General features: G+C 43.0%; 1 pseudogene; it reads right to left on the bottom strand.

The window, feature by feature from the left end:
* Window positions 1-2,662: 2,662 nt before the first annotated feature.
* On the bottom strand, window positions 2,663-6,075 carry LOC118561574 (annotated as a pseudogene).
* Between the last annotated feature and the right edge of the window lie 2,252 nt (window positions 6,076-8,327).

Genomic DNA, 8,327 nt, shown 5'->3' on the forward strand with positions numbered 1-8,327 from the left:
ATTTTCAACTCTCGATGCCAAAGTTTCTCAATTCCTGTTCAACCCCACTATCCATTTGATAGACAGTGCACATGAATCAGAAACTCGAAGCAGCTGTTAATCCTCCTCCAATCCTGCTAACAGAGGCTACAAACTTCCTTGTTTTCTCTCTGACAAAAATCTCAGTTACTTCTCTCTATTAACACATCTGCTGCTGCAAACACATCTGGTCCATCACCTCCTCTGCTCTCCATCATAATGCTGTACAAAACCACAAGTTTGGCGACCAGAAACAGAATCCCTGCTGCCCAATAAAATGGCCTGCTTTTTTTTAATCAAAGAAGGGTATTTTTGCTTGTTTTGAAGTAGAAACATTTAAGCTGTGACTGATTAAATTGTCTTGGAAAACCAAAATACAGCAGTAAAGGAATATTCTGTGGTATCCAAATTAACAAGATAGAAGCATTTGGCTGCTGAAATATCTGATAAAACATGACTTTACCCTGGTCATCAGCTCACTTGGCTTTCTCCCATCATGAGTTCATTTAATGAGCTCTCACTTTGCCACAAAATGTTCCATGGGTAAGGGGTGGAATATTAAAAAGGGAGGGAATATTTTGAGGACTGAGCTGGCAACAATTAAACATGTTATTGAGGAGGCATGAGATGAACTGTTGTTGGAAGGGGTTTATTTCACAGCGAATTGCAACCAAGTGTGGATGACCAGTAATGGGGGACTTTGGGGACATGAGACATCCTCCCCTGAAGATTTATTTTTTTGTCATAACAAGGACAAATTTATTTAGTGTTCCCTTTAAACTGTATGTTTAAATGCTTGTAGTATCCTGGCAGACAGGAAAATATAACAATAAGGTCACCTCAAACAGGGACTGAGGGCAGCCTGGGGTTCTAAGCATGTGGGTATATATAGTTCAGTAGAACATGGCAGCTAGCCGTCTGAAGCACGTCAGACATACGCACCTATTTTCTGTATTCCCAAGTGAGATAAAGCGGCAAAAAGTTGTCAAAAGGCATTTTTGCTTTTGTTATATTAAGCTTTATAATTCAAGGTGACAAATGTGATATTTGTGTATTTGTAACTCAACATCTATGTTATCATTTGTAGCACGATTGCAGCTAACTTTCGTTAATGTCTGTATTCTCGCTTTAATGCTAGTATACAGTTATGCGAGTGTGCAGAGATGATAAGTTTGTGTTTGTCTTTTAAGGTGATTGAGGCAATAACACATATGCACTTATGTGCATATGTGTTATTCAGTAGACAACGACAGCCAGCAATTTGAAGCATGTCAGACTTATGTACCTGTTTTCTGTATTCCCACATAAAATAAAAAGTAAAAAAGTTATTTTCAACTAATGCAAGGCTCAATGTCTCATATTCTTCAAGTGTGCAACACAACTGAAAGAAAAATACCTGTCTGTAGTAAGTTTATTTTCTCTTAAAGGAGCATAGCTTACAGCAGAAATTAAATCAGATCTGCAAAATTGATTTACCAGGAACAGCATTAGTTGAAGCACTTCCACAAAACATTAAAGGGACTTTCTTTAACTTGAAACAAGAATGACTTGTTCTTTGCTTATTTGTCAAAAACATCTGAAGTGGGTCTTTCAGGAGGCAGAGATACATGACGTCAAGTGTGCCACAGCCAGTCACAGCAACACCCATTAAAAGCAAGAACAGCACTACGCCATGAAATACGCAATGTTCTAGGATATATGCAGACATCTGCAAATTGCCTGGCAACATATTGAAACGTCACCATTGTTGTGAACGTGCACGGGAGAAAAGGAAAAGTATATCCTGCTGCGACTGCTAAGATCTTTTGTTTACAGGCGCAATGTCTTCTGGGCCCCGTTTCAGAAAGCTGGGTTAGTGGATATTCAGAGTAATTTCTGGGGTAAATAACCTGCATACCCTGGTTTTTCTGTTTCAGAAAGCTCAGAAGCCTTTACCTTGAGTCAAATTATGACAACAAATTAGTCTGTGAAACAACCCTTCTACCGAACAGAGTTGTTTGGGCAAACTGAGTTTTTCCTTGTTTTGAGCTGAGATCTTCACAAGGAAGTGTTGGGAAAGGGCATGTCCTTTTCTGGAGGAGCCTGTATGCTGAAGCACAAATACTCCACAGCAATCTCTGTCAGGAGAGGCTGATCAGTCCACGATTAAATGGCTTATAATTTCCGGATTAATATATTTTCAAGCGTAACCATTTATCTTACTATTCTCAGTCCGCACATTGCTTTGGCAACACAATGAGCGGACGCTCTCAATTCTGAACCATTTGTTTGTGCTGCTCTTAGTTTTTATGCCAAAGGCAGCTTTTTAATAAAGTAGGTGACTGAGAAACTGTATGTGGCGCTCTCAGGAATGTTACTGTTGCACTCAGTTATAGTAGAGTGTAAAGGTGTTCCACAATCAGAGACCCACAAGATTAATAAAAGAACTACACAGATTGAAAGCATTTTTTTTTCTGAATCAAATTTTGAGACTTTAACTCTAATATAATAATATAGGGAAGGCAAGGCAAGGCAAATTTATTTATATAGCACAATTCAGTACAAAGGCAATGCAAAGTGCTTTATATGGTTAAAATATAGAAATAAAAGCAAGTAGGGATAGAATGTAGAAACAAAAAAGAACATTAAAAACAGTACTATACAAGATACACCTCATGGATGCACTGGGACGCATCATCAGTGATGTATCCTGGGGTCATTGGGTGTTTCGGGTCTCGCAACATCATACACCCTCACCCAGGCGACCCAGCCGGGGGTGATCAGGCCCCGACTTGCGTCCCAGTAGCTGCCCACGGATCTGCCCTCCTTATCCAAAGCCACCTAGTGGCCTTTTCAGCGGCTTCACTTGCGGATTTGATGGCCCTCTTCTTAGATGCTCCTACGATGCCCAGGCGGCTGAGGACCTTGCACAGGGACCTCCCTGCAAAACCCCTGCAGCCTACCTCTATAGGCTCATAGAATGTCTTCCAGCCTGCCCCCCTGCACTCCTCCACCAGTTCCTGGTATTTAGCCCTCTTCCTCTCATTGGCTTCCTCGATGTTTTCTTCCCAGGGCACTGTCAGTTCCAGTATGATCAGATGTTTTGATGACTGAGAGGTCATGATCATATCTGGGCGGAGGGTTGTTGTTGCGATGTGCTGGGGGAACCTTAGTTGCTTACCCAGGTCGACCTGCAGCTGCCAGTCAGATGCTGTGTAGAGCAGGCCTATTGTAGCCCGTTGGTTTGCTCTGGGTTTTTCTCCAGCTCTGACAAAGGAGATTGCCTTCTTTGGAGCCTGTTGTTTGTTGCTGGAGTTGATGGCTGAGGCTACGCTCTCAGCGACTGCCTTGAGCACCTGGTCATGGCGCCAGCGATAGCGACCATCTGCCAGAGCCTTCGGGCAGCCGCTAAGGAGGTGTTCTAAAGAGCCTCTACCAGAGCATAGCGGGCAGGAAGGGGTCTCACTTTTTCCCCACACATGGAGGTTTGCTGGGCTTGGCAGGGCATCGTAGACAGCCTGGACCAGGAAGCGAACCCGCTGGAAATCTGGCTGCAAGATGTTTGTCCAGGTAATCCTTCGCTGTAAAGCGCTCTCCCACCTTGTCCAGGCCCCCTGTTGCCGTAGTCCTACTGCCCTACTCACACGCTCTTCCTCCACACCTGCTCTGACTTCCTCCTGGATCAGGTGGTGCCTTTCCTTCCTTCGTGACTGGCTTATGAGGGTCTTTGGGAAGTATCCTAGGCCTGCTCTGCCTGTTGCCACAGTTCCCACTAGTGCCTTCTGTCGAAGGCGCGACTCTGCCAGCTCCAACGCTTCCCTGGCCTTCCACTTCCTTCCTGTTCTCACCTCTATGCCAGCTGCTGAAACTTTGCCGTCCTTCGAGTCCCTGTACTGCAGCGCTTCTCTGGTGCGTGCCACCATGAATTCTTCTGTGAGGCCACTGAGAGGAAGCTGCAGGATGTTACTCGTCCCATACAGGGCAGCGCTGGTGAGGCTGCGAGGAAGTCCCAGCCACTTTCGAAGAAAGCTGCTGATCTTCCTCTCTAGGGACTCCACTGCTGTCATTGGGACTGCATAAATCAGCAGAGGCCAGAGGATGCGGGGCAGGATTGAGTGCTGGTAGATCCAGGCTTTAAACCTACCGGGTAGGCCAGACTTGTCTACCTTGGTAAGCCAGGCTCCAAGTTCCAAGCTGGCCTTCTGGATGGCTACTGAGTCCTTCAGGGTGGAGTCGAAGAGTTTCCCCAAGCTCTTCACGGGTTGCTCTGTGATGGTTGGGATGACAGTTCCTGAGATGGAGAACCGGAACTTGTCCATCACCTTCCCCTTCTTCAGGACCATGGATCTTGACTTGGAGGGCTTAAAACTCATTCTTGCCCAGGAGATAAGCTTTTCGAGGCCATGCAGGATCCACCTGCACCCTGGGACTGACGCAGTCGTTACGGTCAGGTCATCCATGTAGGCTCTGATGGGAGGCTGTCGCACACCTGACTTGGTCAGGGGCCCTCTACATTCCACCTCAGCTGACTTTACCACCATGTTCATGGCTAAAGAGAAGAGGACAACAGAGATGGTGCAGCCTGTAATTATCCCCTTCCCAATACGATGCCAGTCCGAAGTCTCTGACCCAGAAGTAACTCTCATCCTGAAATCATTGTAGTAATTCAGGATCAGGTCCTTGATCTTACTGGGAACATGGTGGAGGTGGAGAGCAAGCTCAACCAACTTGTGTGGTATGGACCCATAGGCGTTAGCCAGGTCCAACCACAACACAGCTAGGTCGCCTTTGTTCTCATGGGCCTCTCTGATGAGTTGTGTGACGACCCCAGTAAAACTGTTTAACTAGAACATTCAAAGGCAATTTCAAACAAATGTGTTTTTAATCTCGATTTAAAGGAACTCAGGCTTTCCGCACTTTTACAGTTTTCTGGAAGTTTGTTCCAGATAAGTGGAGCATAGGAACTGAATGCTGCTTCTCCTTGTTTAGTTCTGGTTCTAGGTATGCAGAGTAGGCTGGAGCCAGAAGACCTGAGTGGTCTGGAGGGTTGATACACTGATAACAAGTCTGTAATGTATTTAGGTGCTAAGCCATTTAGGGATTTATAGACTAACATAAGTATTTTAAAGTCTATTCTCTGAGATACAGGGAGCCAGTGTAAGGACTTTAGAACTGGGGTGATGTGCTCTACTTTCTTAGTCTTAGTGAGGATGCGGGCAGCAGCGTTCTGGATCAGCTGCAGCTGTCTGATCCACTTTTCAGGCAGACCTGTGAAAACACTGTTATAGTAATCAATTCTACTAAATATAAACGCATGGATTAGTTTTTCCAGATCCTTCTGAGTCATTAGTCCTTTAATCCTGGAAATGTTCCTCAGGTGGTAGAAAGCCGACCTTGTAATTGTCTTTAGATGCTTTTGAAGGTTCAGGTCTGAGTCCATCACTACACCCAGATTTCGGGCCTGATTTGTGGTTTTTAGCTGAAGCGACTGAAGCTGTGTGCATATAGCCTAAATCGTTGATATAGCCTATATGATTGATATACAGTAAGGTTGGCACCTACAAGATAATCAGTGTAAACTCAGCTTTAGACGGATGGGTGAAGCAAATTCTGACAAAAAAGATGAATGAATCTATCAGATATTTCAATAACTCACACCATCCCATCAGAAAAACGTATAATTGGTCCTTACCTGATTAAACTGTAATTTCATACTTCATCTTGATTTGCTGCCACATCCTTTTAATTCCAGTCAGGTTGTACCTAGATACATATTCAATGCCCCCCTTTTCTGTATGTTGAATGGGTGTAGTATGAGAATACAGGTTTAATTTTCCATTAAATAACACCCATATCAATCATGCATTGACTTTTTCAGCAATTCTCTGCTGCTAACTTGCATTTTTCAGGAGTAAAGCAGTGTTTCTTCTTCTTAGTTATGGTTTAATATTCTCCTTATGTCTTAGATTTCTAATTCATTTGTGGGAAATGCGTAATTCCAGGATTTTTATTTCTTGCCGTTGCCATGGTGAATCTCGTTCTCTGCGTTCCATTGATGAGGGCTTCTTTCATGCTCATGCTCAACTCAGGGTTTATAGGAAACTGAGTTTAGTTGCCTGATTGACATCACCTGTTCTGAAACCGAAAATGCTGAGTATGACAGAGTGAGGTAGACCTACTCAGAGTAGCTGCTTTCTACTCAGGGTAGATCAACCAATCTTTATAAAACAGGGCCCTGAGGTAGGAAAGCTAAAATATTGAAAATAGCCCGTGTTCTCTCTAATGCATCGATCATGGTGGAGACGCAACAAAGCAGCCAGGTGAACACCCACGTGCACTCCCAGAGGATTCTGAATCCCTCTCTCATGAACTGATCAATGCAACCCAGGCAACTGTGGTAAACAGAGGATAACTTATTTTACACATCGAGCAATTGTGAGGGCATGTATGGGTAAGAAAATTATATTTAACTTCAAAACTTGCACTATGCACCTTTAAGCCAGTATTACAAAATAATACTACTGCATCTCAGTAGGACTGTTAACCCAACTGATGATATGATTACAAAGCCTCATTTGGATATTGGTGGACTCATCATGGGTAAGAATGGATCAGAGTAAAGATGGTGGACAAAGGACTTAGTGGACTGGTGACTGCAGTATCACCTTCAGGTCAATGCATGGAAAATCAATGAGCTGGTTGTGGATTTCTACTGTTGCAGGCCCATCTCTGAACTGACATTATGATACAGATGGGAAGAATGCTTGACTCACCCTATGGCTTTCAATAATCTTGTGAGGAGTCTGTGGCTTCTTAGTTAGCAGCTAAAACAGGTGAAAGACATGAATGAGATTAGCAAAACATCTTGATTGTCAGTGAGCGTGAAAGTCATGTAAACGGGGAAGAGGACTGGCAGGATCATTACAACAAAGAAAACAATTAAAGAGGTGACCTTAAAGATACCGAAAATGGCTTTAGCTTTTTCGTCCATCACTACTGGTCACCACAACTAAGAATGTTGTTATTAGCATGACCTGGTTGCACTTATTATGGTGTGTTAACCAATCAGGAAACTATTTGAGTTTGAGGATGGCTAGAATTGGTCAGTGTTGGTCAAACTGAAAATGAATCGAGATATGAGTGAAACTGAGACAAAGAAAACATCTAACAACAACAGCACTTGTTTACCACACACAAAACTGACAATCATTTGCGAATGAGAATGTTGTTTGTTTTAAATGGCAAGTGTTTGATGAAACAATTAAGGATAGGGGAGCCTGTAGTGCAGTGTATCAGCTCCGCCCTCATTGTGACACCACCTGGCAGGAGCAAAGGGAAGAGAGGGAAGTATAGAGAACAGGAAAACAGCCATTGCAGCTTATTAATAAATCTTCATAGAAAACTTAAAAATTAATTTGTTTGAAGAGAACCAACTGCTGTAAAGCTGTTAGTGTTCAGTGCTATGAACTAAATGCACATTTTTAAACCTTACTATATATTTCCTATTGAAGAAACACAGACTTGTGAGCTGTATGTCTAATAGGCTGGTTCCTAAATGCAAACCATAAAGTCTGGTAATCTTAACCAATCTGAAACAAGGCGGTTTCAAATCAAGCTGTTTCTGTAAAGCAAAGTTCAGGAAGCGGTCATTCTATCAACACAGGGGAAATCCTTAACTGTTTAAGTGTGTATGTGTGCAAAATGCATTTGTTTTTAGAAGCTTACCACCATACTGTCGTGTTATTTTGTGCCTGGCTGGTAAGAAAGACTAATTTTCCGGTCCACCTGTTCACTGGTTTTCTTCAATTAAGGCAGGGGTCGGTGTGAGAGCTCCACTCTGACATCAATTCTGAACAAGCGGAAGGAAGGGCAATGTTCTGGCAGAATGCGACACATCTCGCGCGTGTTTGTGTGTGTGTAGGGGTGGGGGTTCTTAGCTGTGATTAAGAGAAAGTGTTCAGAAAAAGGTTAAACTGCTAAACACATCTGAAACGTTGCTTTGACCTCAGCTTCCCTCCTAACTTTGATAGGTGCAGGCTTTCAGGCAGACAAAATTAAGTATTTTGCATAAGTTACACAAAAGTATGTTTACATTTCTATATGTTTTATTTTATTACATACCCCTATTTCATTTCTTGTCAATGCAAATAAATCAGATAATCACATAGCTGCAACACAGTGAATCTAAACATTGAAACAGGGACTAGATTTCTTGCAGTTCAGACCAGACATGTGGAAGAAAGTATATGCAACACTGAATATGACATGATTGTTGATGCCAGACAGACTGGTTTGATTATTTCTAAAACTGCTTTTGGTCAAAAGTCATT

Source organism: Fundulus heteroclitus, unplaced genomic scaffold, assembly GCF_011125445.2.
Source record: "Fundulus heteroclitus isolate FHET01 unplaced genomic scaffold, MU-UCD_Fhet_4.1 scaffold_67, whole genome shotgun sequence".
Taxonomy (NCBI): domain Eukaryota; kingdom Metazoa; phylum Chordata; class Actinopteri; order Cyprinodontiformes; family Fundulidae; genus Fundulus; species Fundulus heteroclitus.